Raw genomic sequence first — 10,182 nt, 5'->3', positions numbered from 1 at the left:
ACAGGTGCCCGCCACAACACTCGGCTATTTTTTGGTTGCAGCCGTCATTGTTGTTTTGGTGGGCCTGGGCTGGATTCGAACCTGCCACGTTAGGTGTATATAAGCTAGCTGATCTAGCCTTTATTTACTTTTTCTTCTTTTTGACTAATAATGCCTTGTTTTTTGAGATAGAGTCTCACTATGTCACCCTTGGTAGAGTGCTGTGATGTCACAGCTCACAGCAACCTCAAACTCTTTTGGGCTTAAGCGATTCTCTTGCGTCAGCCTCCCAAGTAGCTGGAACTACAGGCTATTTTTTTGTTGCAGTTGTCATTGATGTTTAGCTGACCTGGGCCCAGTTCGAACCCCCCACCCTCGGTGCATGTAGTTGGCGCTGTAACCATTGTGCTATGGGTGCCCCATAATGACTTGTTTTTAATTTATGTGTCCTACAGGATGAAGAACGTGATCCACTGCTTCATAGTTTCAGTCATTTAAAGGAGGTTTTAAACAATATAACTGGTAAGTCTCTACATATAGATAGGATTACTTATCATGGTTAAAAATGTATGTGTTTGACTTATTACAGGGATAGGTAAACTCTGTCTGTAAAGGACCTTTTAGAAAATATTTTACAGTAGGGCATGGTGGCTCATGCCTGTAATGCTAGCACTCTGGAATTTGAGACCAGCCTGAGCAAGAGTGAGACCCCATCTCTACTAAAAATAGAAAAAACAAAACCAACAAACAAAAAAACCAACTAGCCAGGCATGGTGGAGCATGCCTGTAGTCCCAGGAGTTTGAGGTTGCTGTGAGCTATGACACCACGGCATTCTAGCCTGGGACAATAGAGTGAGTCTCTGCCTCAAAAAAAAAAAAACCAACCAAAAAACAAAACAAACAAACAAACAAAAAATATATATATTAGGCTTTGTGGGCCATATGCAACTGTACAACTAATCAACTCTGCCTTTATAGCTCAAAAGCAGACACAGATAATGAATAAGTGAAAATGAGCAATATGTATCATTTCTTTTTTTTTTTTGAGATGACAGAATGTTAAACTGTTGCTCTGGGTAGAATGCCGTAGCATCATCATAGCTCACAGCAGCCTCAAACTCTTAGGCTCAAGTGATCCTCTTGCCTCAGTTTTTTCTATTTTTAGTAGAGATGAGGTCAATTTTTGCTTAGACTAATCTTAACTCATGAGCTCAAGCAATCCACCTGCCTCAGCCTCCCAGAGTGCTAGGATTACAGGCGTGAGCCACCATGCTTGGCTGTGTATTTTTTCTTTAAAACAAAAATCTGCAAGCCAGATTTGACCCACGGCTATTGGTTGCCAATGTCTGGTTTATTACATTGCTTTCATTCTTTTTTTTTTTTTTTTGAGACATGGTCTTACTTGTCTTCTGGCAGCTAGAGTGCAGTGGCATGATCGTAGCTCACTATAATCTCAAACTCCTGGGCTCAAGCAATCTTTCTGCCTTAGCCTTCCCACTAGCTGGAACTACAGACCTGCACCCACCATTCCCAGCTAATTTTTCTATTTTTTTGTAGAGACTGTTGGTCTCAAACTCTTGACCTCAAGTGATCTGTCTGCCTTGGCCTCCTAAAGTGCTAGGATTATAGGCATAAGCCACTAGTGTGCCTGCCTGCTTTCATTCTTTGTGATCTCTCAATCTTCAAGTGTTCCCAGAATCTTTTGTCCCTTTGTCTTCCCATTTTCCTATTCATATCAATTTTATATAATATTCATATGTTTAGAATTTTCAAAACCATTTTCATATATATTACTATCTTTTTGAATTTTTATAATCCCATGTAAGGGAGGCTTGGCAGGTCATCCCCCTTTTTTTTTTTTTGAGACGGAGCCTCAAGCTATCCCCCTGGTTAGAGTGCCATGGCATCATGCTCACAGCAACCTCTAACTCCTGGGCTCAAGCGAGTCTCCTGCCTCAGCCTCCCAAGTAGCTGGGACTACAGGTGCCCGCCACAGCGCCTGGCCATTTTTTTTTTTTTGGTTGCAGCCATCATTGTTGTTTGGCGGGCCCGGGCTGGGGATTCGAACCCGCTACCTTAGGTGTATGTGGCTGGCGCCTTAGCCGCTTGAGCCACAGGCGCCGAGCCAGGTCATCCCCTTTTTATAAAAGAAGTTGAAGCCCAGAGATGTTTAAAGGGATTTAGCTAAGGTTACACTAATCCTGAAAAGTAGAGTCAAAACTTGAATTCAGGCTGGTACTATCTTTCTAAGAGATATTAAGAGGATTGAGCAAATTAGCATACTTGGTAAACATTTTATACACAGGGAAGAATTGTTATTATAAGTGGTTGGGGATGCCCTAATACCTTAAGATGACAAAGATCTCCCTGTAATAGCTGTGTAGGCCTTTTGGGCACTTTGCAAACCTTGAAGAGTTGAGGTGGTGCTGCTGTCCTGATAGAGCCACATTTCCTCCCTGTCATCCAGTCCAGATCCCATGCCTGTTTTTTCCATCTGACATGTCCCAAGATTTCATTTCAGAGATTAAACCTATGGTGAGTGATATAGTCCAGGAATTGCAGTCTCTAGACTATTTAAAAGCTAGCAAAATTGAGTCTGCTGCTTAATTTTCTTATGTCCTTGGTTTAGGAATCTAGCCAGGTTATATGCTGCTTGAAACTAATAAAACAGTGGGTTCTGTCAGTGATACTGGAAACATTGCTGGGTGTTGCTAAGCTTTCCCCTGGAGTGAGGAGAAAGGTAGTAGTGTTTTTCAAGGCCAACAGCTATGTCCGATGCTGAAATGATGCCAAGGTTTTTCCATTGTTCTTGGGTTTTAGCATATTACCTGCCTGAGAAAATGACAGAGGGGACGCAAAATAGAGTATTTCATGGTGTTCACATTTGTTTTGACCCACACAGTGCTGGCTCCCAGGCAGGTTTATGGGTCAGCTGCCCCTGTGGTCCTGGACTTTGCAATCCATGACCAATTTCTTGTTTCTTTTACTGAAACAAACAGATTTTTCTGATTGGCAGTGTCAGGAGGACTGCTTTCCTGGAAGCTTGTTAATGGTAGGAGGCTGGGAAAGGGTTTTGAACTTGGAGAGAGAAACTGAAGGGACTGTGCCCATGTTATGTGACCAGTTATGGTGTACCACTTAAATTGGAGAAGGGATGACAGGAATTCTAGGACTTCTAACCAGTTTAACTCATGAAATTGACTTGGGCATGGTCCTTTTTTTGCAAAGGCTTTATGCTTACAGTTTCCTAGGCTATTTGCTGGCTTGGTTGGTTAGACTATCACTGTTGGAAATGAGTGGTTCATTGGACATTGTCATTACACCAAAATGATTTATTTTTCATTTCTTGTAAAGTACAGTCAGAGGATTCTAAGTATATAAGCACACCTCTGGGAGTATTATCTATTCATAGTGAAGGAAATAAGTCCTCCAGGAGTATTATCTATTCATAGTGAAGGAAATAAGTCCATTATGTTCAGTGAGATTGGCTAAGTTCGTACCAGTTATTCTCACATATACGTCTTTGGCTCACATTTGTAATCAGTATTTGTCCAGATCATATGATGACTGCATGCTTGATAGCATTTAGAGTAATAGGATATTCTAATACCAATTATGAAGAGAGGGTTGCATTTGGAAGAGAAAGGGTACCTAAGAGCAAAGTTTGCATATTGTTGAGACAGAGTCTCACTCTGTCACCTGCCCTGGGTAGATGCCATGGTGTTATAGCTCACAGCAACCTCAAACTCCTGGGCTCAAGCCATCCTCTTATTTATTTATTTATTTATTTATTTCTAGTTTTAGTACAGACGGGGTCTTGCTTTTGTTCAGGCTGGTCTCAAACTCCTGAGCTCAAGCAATCCGCCCATCTTGGTCTCTTAGAGTACTAGGATTACAAGCATGAGCCACATTCTCCCAGCTTCAAAGTTTGCATATTGTTACTTTGGATAAAGCTTTAGCTTACCATCAGTGAGAGAGATTTGACTGTTCTCCCTCATTTGGCTTTTTGTTCTTTTAGGAAGCCTTTCAGGAGGTTAAAGCAGGTGTCCAGTTACCAGGGACTGTGAAGGAGCAGGGGAGTGACTGCTAATGGGTATAAGGCTTCTTTTTAGAGTGTTGAAAATGTTCTGGAATTAGATAGTAGTGATGGTTACATAACTTTATGAATATACAAGAAACCATTGGATTGTATACTTTAAAAAGGTAAAGTTTATGGGATGTGAATTTTATCTCTTAGCTCTTCCCTTCCCTTCCTCTTCTCTTTCTTTCTAGACAATGTCTAGAAAAAGACAGTTGTCCAGTCTAGAGTGCAGTGATGTCATCATCATAGCTCATTGTGACCACAAACTTCTGGGTTTAAATGGTCTTCCTGCCTTAGCCTTTTGAGTAGCTGGGACTATCGGGGTGTGTTCCCACACCTGGCTAATATTTAAGTTTTTTGTAGAGACAGGGTCTTGAATATGTTACTAATGCTGGTCTTGAATTTCTGGTCTCAAGTAATCGTCCTACCTCAGCCTCCTAAAGTGCTGGGATTACAGGTGTGAGGCACTATACCTAGCCTTTAATTTTTTTAAAAAGCAAATGTAGGTGTAGGGCGGCACCTGTGGCTCAAGGAGTAGGGCCAGCCCCATATGCTGGAGGTGGTGGGTTCCAACCCAGCCCCAGCCAAAAGCTGAAAAAAAAGAAAAAAGCAAGTGTAGACTGCAAAAGTGATGGATTCACCAGTTTTTTCTCAGGGTTCAGAGCTATAGAGGGAAGTCTGTGACTATAGTCACTACTATGCTTTGGACCCATTGCCCAGCAAAGGCAGCATAAGGCTCTCTTCAGCCTCCTGGCCCAGTTTGTCCTTTTATGTCTCTCTCATTAACTCAAGGAAGCACATGGCTTTTATATTTAAATTTATTCAAGCTGTAATCTTTGACATTTGAGTTAGCTTTTAGTACAGTTTTGCATTTATAGTAATATATATTATGTATTTTCTCTATCCCCAAAGAATCTGTTTTAATCTTTTCCGGATGCAAATTTCAGGCTGTCTTGTCCCATCTCCCCTCTCTTGCTCTCTTTCCCCTCCCCCCACAGAGTGTATTTGATCAGGTGTGGCAGGAATATCCACTGTCAAGCTGCGCCCTTTATATTAGTCAATATTATCCTTCTACCCCCTCCCTGTCTGTCTGCCCCTTTGGGCTTTCCCAGTTGATTTATAATTTTGGAATTCTCATCGGAGTCTGTAATACAGTTTGTTCATTATTTAACCAAAACCTGTTTAATGAGCAGAGAGAGGCAATGTAAATGTTAGGCATGTTGCAGTGATGTACCTTTGTGCTTCTCAAAGCGGATGGGTAGTTAACTCTGTGCTGCCTGTAGGGCTGGGGTGTCCTGGCCTTAGGGGCAGAAAGGCCATTGCCTCTTCCTTATACCTATCTAAGCCCTGCTATAAGTTTAGATTCCTTTTATCCTTCTAGCAATCTTGTGGGATTTAAGTTATTTTCAACATCAAAGCTAGACCTTGTGGGCATGGGATAGGGACGTAGAAGGCAAAGTGAAATATTAGGATACTTGATAGTGCTCTTAGTTTTAGGTCTAATCAGAGTAGACAGTTTAGAAGAATACTTCTCGTCAACAAGGTCTTGGTCTGTGGTCTTTGATTTCTTTGCTTCCAGACTAGATAAGACCTTATAAGCCTAGGTACCCTTCATCCACTATAGTTTTTTTTTTTGCAGTTTTTGGCCAGGGCCGGGTTTGAAACCACCTCCTTCGTTATATGGGGCTGGCGCCCTACTCCTTTGAGCCACAGGCACCGCCCACTAGAGCTATAGTTTTATAGCTCTAGCTGGTTGTGTTTTGTGGTTGTTTGGTTGTGGTCATTTGCCTCCAGATTTAGTCTTTGTCCTTGGTCTTTAACTTAGATCCTCATAAAGAGATTCTTTTCCAGAAAATTCTTGGTGTAAAGTAGGAAGAAAGGAGTAGTCTAACTAAAATCTTCTCATATGGGATCACTTCTTAATGACTTTAAAGCCTTCAGGGTCAGGGCTAGAGGAAGACATCTTAGTGGGATGTCTGTGTGTTTGGGGGAGGAATGGGGAGTTTGCCTTTGGAGGTGTTAGTCCCAGGCTTTTTTTTTTTTTTTTTAGCCTTAATGTATAGTTTTGATTATCAGGATTGGAGGTGCTCAGCATAAGACTAAGGTGATCATAAGGCCCTGTATAAGCATCTATATTAACTATGGAACTATTCTACATTCTTGGACCTTTTCTTTCAGGGAGTTCCCAAAATTTGAATTCCTTCTGGGTTTGGGTTATTTAGTTGCTTCTAACCAATATTGATTGAATATCTGCTGTGTAGCAGGCATTTTCTTTTTCTTTCTTTCTTTTCTTTTTTTTTTTTTTTTTGAGACAAAGCCTCAAGCTATCCCCCTGGGTAGAGTGCTGTGGCATCCCAGCTCACAGCAACCTCCAACTCCTGGGCTCAAGCAAGTCTCCTGCTTCAGCCTCCCAAGTAGCTGGGACCACAGGCGCCTGCCACAATGCCCAGCTATTTTTTGGTTGCAGCTGTCATTGTTGTTTTGGCGGGCTGGGCTGGATTCGAACCTGCCACCTTAGGTGTATGTGGCTGGCACCTTAGCCACTTGAGCCACAGGCACCAAGCCTGTACCAGGCATTTTCTTTAGTCACGTAGGTATTGGATGTGTAATGATAAACAACCACAACAAAACCCCAGGCAAACATCACAGCCTCTGGTTTTAAAAGATTAGTAACTCTAGCTGATCATTCCCAAAGCTAACCTTTGTGGTCTCTACTCTATGCGATATGGTCCTATCAGGCATGGAGTAGATGACAGTGAGTGTGAGCAATCTGCTGCTATCTTCTCTTATTCCTGTTCTTTCTTTTGCATAATAAATAAGCCAAAGAAGTGAACAAAAATGATAGCTTATACATTTGCTTATTTGGCTTTCTCATGTAAAGCTATTATGGTCAGAGGTCTTTAGCTATTCCCAAAGACATTGGTGGGTTACACAGAGTATTTTGAGGGGTAGGCTATTTCTTTACTGAGCTTATAGGGAGAGCAAAATATGGTGTGCTTGTTTAAGAGGGAAAGCAGGTGCCAAGAGAAAGTGGATGTGTCAGAAGTTTATTTAAATATAGTTTATCCTGGACAAACACACCTGTAGGGTACTGTCTGTCTCAAGCTTTGTGAATTCAGTTTGAGCTAGGAGGTTTGAGTCCATCTAACCTCCAGAGGTTTGCAGAGAACATTTAAACAGAGTCTGGAAGCTGATCTGGCAAGAAATATGACTTTACACCTGTCTGGCCTAGGCCTCTTAGAAATAGCTACCCTAGGTAGAAATGAAACTGTTTCTACCTAGGCATAGAATGCCTTATACCTCTAGTTTATCTCTTTCATTTGGAAGGTGGGAGGTATAGGGAAAAAGAGATTTTAGTGGTCCTTTAAGAAAAAAGATTGAATAAGAGTATACATATGTGAAAAAAAATTTGCTAGATGTCATTATACTGAGTCTTCAAAATTGATTGAATATAAACTTATTTTTTCTACAGGGTCCATAGTTTGGGGAGTAGTAGACTAAGTAATAGATCGTTATTATTCAGCATGAGTAGAAGGTTGAAAGAGTCTTTGGCTATGGCTCGGCGCCTATAGCTCAACCGGCTAAGGCGCCAGCCACGTACACCTAAGGTGGCGGGTTCATATCCCCAGCCCGGACCCGCCAAACAACAATGACGGCTGCAACCAAAAAATAGCCAGGCGTTGTGGCGGGCGCCTGTGGTCCCAGCTACTTGGGAGGCGGAGGCAAGAGACTCGCTTGAGCCCAGGAGTTGGAGGTTGCTGTGAGCTGTAATGCCACGGCACTCTACCCAGGGGGACAGCTTGAGGCTCTGTCTCAAAAAAAAAAAGAGTCTTTGGCTATGTCCCACTTGGAATTGAACTTGTGCATTGTTTAAGGCCAAAGGAGAAACTAAACATTTGGCAGACAAATTTAGGTAAAGGGCTCAGTGTTGGGAGAGGCAAGATTGGGAGAAATTTATGTAAGTATCTATTTCCTGTGTCTTTTTTCTATAAGATTGGGAGAAATTCATATGAGTATCTATTTCCTGTGTCTTTTTCTACTTTCTTGGTTTATAATAAAGTATAAGACTATATTAGTTTGGAGATTGTTGAGTAATACATTAAAATTTGAAGTTAGTGGATTAACTTTGGTACCTTACAATCTCAATAACTTGAATGGTCCCAAATTTGTGAGCATTTTTAGCATGGTTAGAGAAAACGGGAGGTGCCTGTGGCTCAGTGCGTAGGGTGCTGGCTCCATATACCGAGGGTGATGGGTTCAAACCCAGCTCTGGCCTAACTGCGACAAAAAAATAGCCAGGCATTGTGGTGGACGCCTGTAGTCCCAGCTACTTGGAAGGCTGAGGCAAGAGAATTGCCTAAGCCCAAGGAGTTGGAGGTTGCTCTGAGCTGCGACTTCATGGTACTCTACCAAGGGTTAATAAGTGAAACTGTCTCAAAAAAAAGAAGAAAAAAAAAAAGAGAAAACAAAGGTACCTTAAAACTTTTTTTCTTTTTTTTTGAGACAGAGCCTTAAGCTGTCCCCTTGGGTAGAGTGCTGTGGCATCACAGCTCACAGCAACCTCCAACTCCTGGACTCAAGCAAGTCTCCTGCCTCAGCCTCCCAAGTAGCTGGGACCACAGGCGCCTGCCACAATGCCTGGCTATTTTTCTTGGTTGCAGCCATCATTGTTGTTTGGCGGGCCTGGGCTGGATTCGAATCCGCCACCTTAGGTGTATGTGGCTGGTGCCTTAGCCACTTGAGCCACAGGTGCCGAGCCAAAACCTTTTTTTCCAACAAGGAATATTCATATCAATAGGGTGGCTGAGGGGCCTGTATTTTGATGACTACTTGTCAGTTCTTTTTACTGGGGCCTTCCCCAGCTGATCTCTGAACCTCTTCACTTGATACTTAACCCAAGAAATTCTTCTAAACATTTGTATTCAAGATCAGAAAATAAAGACTTGGGAGGGGGTGTTAAGGGCTTGTTGAGCTTGGTAGCTTATACCTGTAATCCCAGCTGTTTGGGAGGCTGAAGGAGGATGATTGCTTGAGGCCAGGTGTTTGAGACCAGCCTGGAAACTAATGAAGACCACCTATCTATAAAAAAGATTTTTCTTCTTTCCTTTTTTTTTTTGAGACAGAATCTTTGAGGCAAGAGAATCTCAATTCTCTTGCCTCGGCCTCCCCAGTAGCTGGGACTACAGGCGCCTGCTACAACACTTGGTTATTTTTTGTTGCAGTTGTCATTGCTGTTTTAGCTGGCTGGGGTGAGGTTCCAACCCGTTACATGCTACCTTCGTTATATGGGGCTGATGTCCTACCCACTGAGCCACAGGCGCCACCCTAAAAAAGATTTTTTTTTTTCTAAAGAGAGACAGAGTCTCACTCTGTCACCCTCAGTAGAGTGCTGTGCCGTCACAGCTCACAGCAACCTCCAGCTCTTAGGCTTTGATGAGCCTCTTGCCTCAGCTCTCAAGTAGCTGGGACTACAGGCACCCACCACAATGCCTGGCTATTTTTGTTGTTGTTGTTGTTATTGCACTTTGGCAGGGGCTGGGTTCAAATTCTCACTCTCTGTATGTGGGGCTAGCGCCCTACTCATTGAGCCATAGGCACTGCCCCTAAAAAAGATTTTTCAAATGACTCCCAGTTACTCAGAGGTTGAGGTGGGTAGATTGCATGAGCCCAGTAGTTTGTGACCAGCCTGGGTGATACAGTAAGACCTGCCTTTATACAAAAAGGAAAAGAAAATGACTTTCTTGGGAAGAAATGGCACTGTATAGTCTAGCTTCTTTTTTTTTTTTTTTTTTTATAGTCTAGCTTCTTATGGGTCCAGTTCTCCCTTTTTTTCTCCCTAATAGCCAGACGTTTAACCATCAGAACTAGTTTGCTGGCTGGTGGAAGGGCACATTTTCCACTATATGATTCAGAAGAGGGATTGTAGTCCTGGCATAGTGTGGCCCACACTATAATCTTAGCACTCTGGAAGGCAGAGGTGGGAAGAGCCCTGGAACTCAGGAGTTCAAGACTAGCCTAGCAAGAGTGAGATCCCGGCTAGGCGCCTATAGCTCACCCAGCTAAGGCGCCAGCCACGTACACCTAAGGTGGCGGGTTCGAATCCCCAGCCCGGACCCGCCAAA

At 42.7% G+C, this 10,182-nt stretch overlaps 1 protein-coding gene across 1 annotated transcript in view; it reads left to right on the top strand.

Annotated features, from left to right (window-relative positions):
• Positions 1–434: 434 nt before the first annotated feature.
• Positions 435–10,182, top strand: part of GBF1 (golgi brefeldin A resistant guanine nucleotide exchange factor 1) — a 134,332-nt gene continuing 124,584 nt past the window's right edge. The window contains exon 1 of the mRNA XM_023511785.1: positions 435–501. The gene's annotated coding sequence lies outside the window, so the exon portion shown is untranslated. The remainder of the gene's footprint in view (positions 502–10,182) is intronic.

The sequence above is a fragment of the Otolemur garnettii genome, unplaced genomic scaffold (genome assembly GCF_000181295.1).
Source record: "Otolemur garnettii isolate 467f Iridium unplaced genomic scaffold, OtoGar3 scaffold00021, whole genome shotgun sequence".
Taxonomy (NCBI): Eukaryota; Metazoa; Chordata; class Mammalia; order Primates; family Galagidae; genus Otolemur; species Otolemur garnettii.
This window is presented reverse-complemented; position numbering and strand designations above follow the sequence as displayed.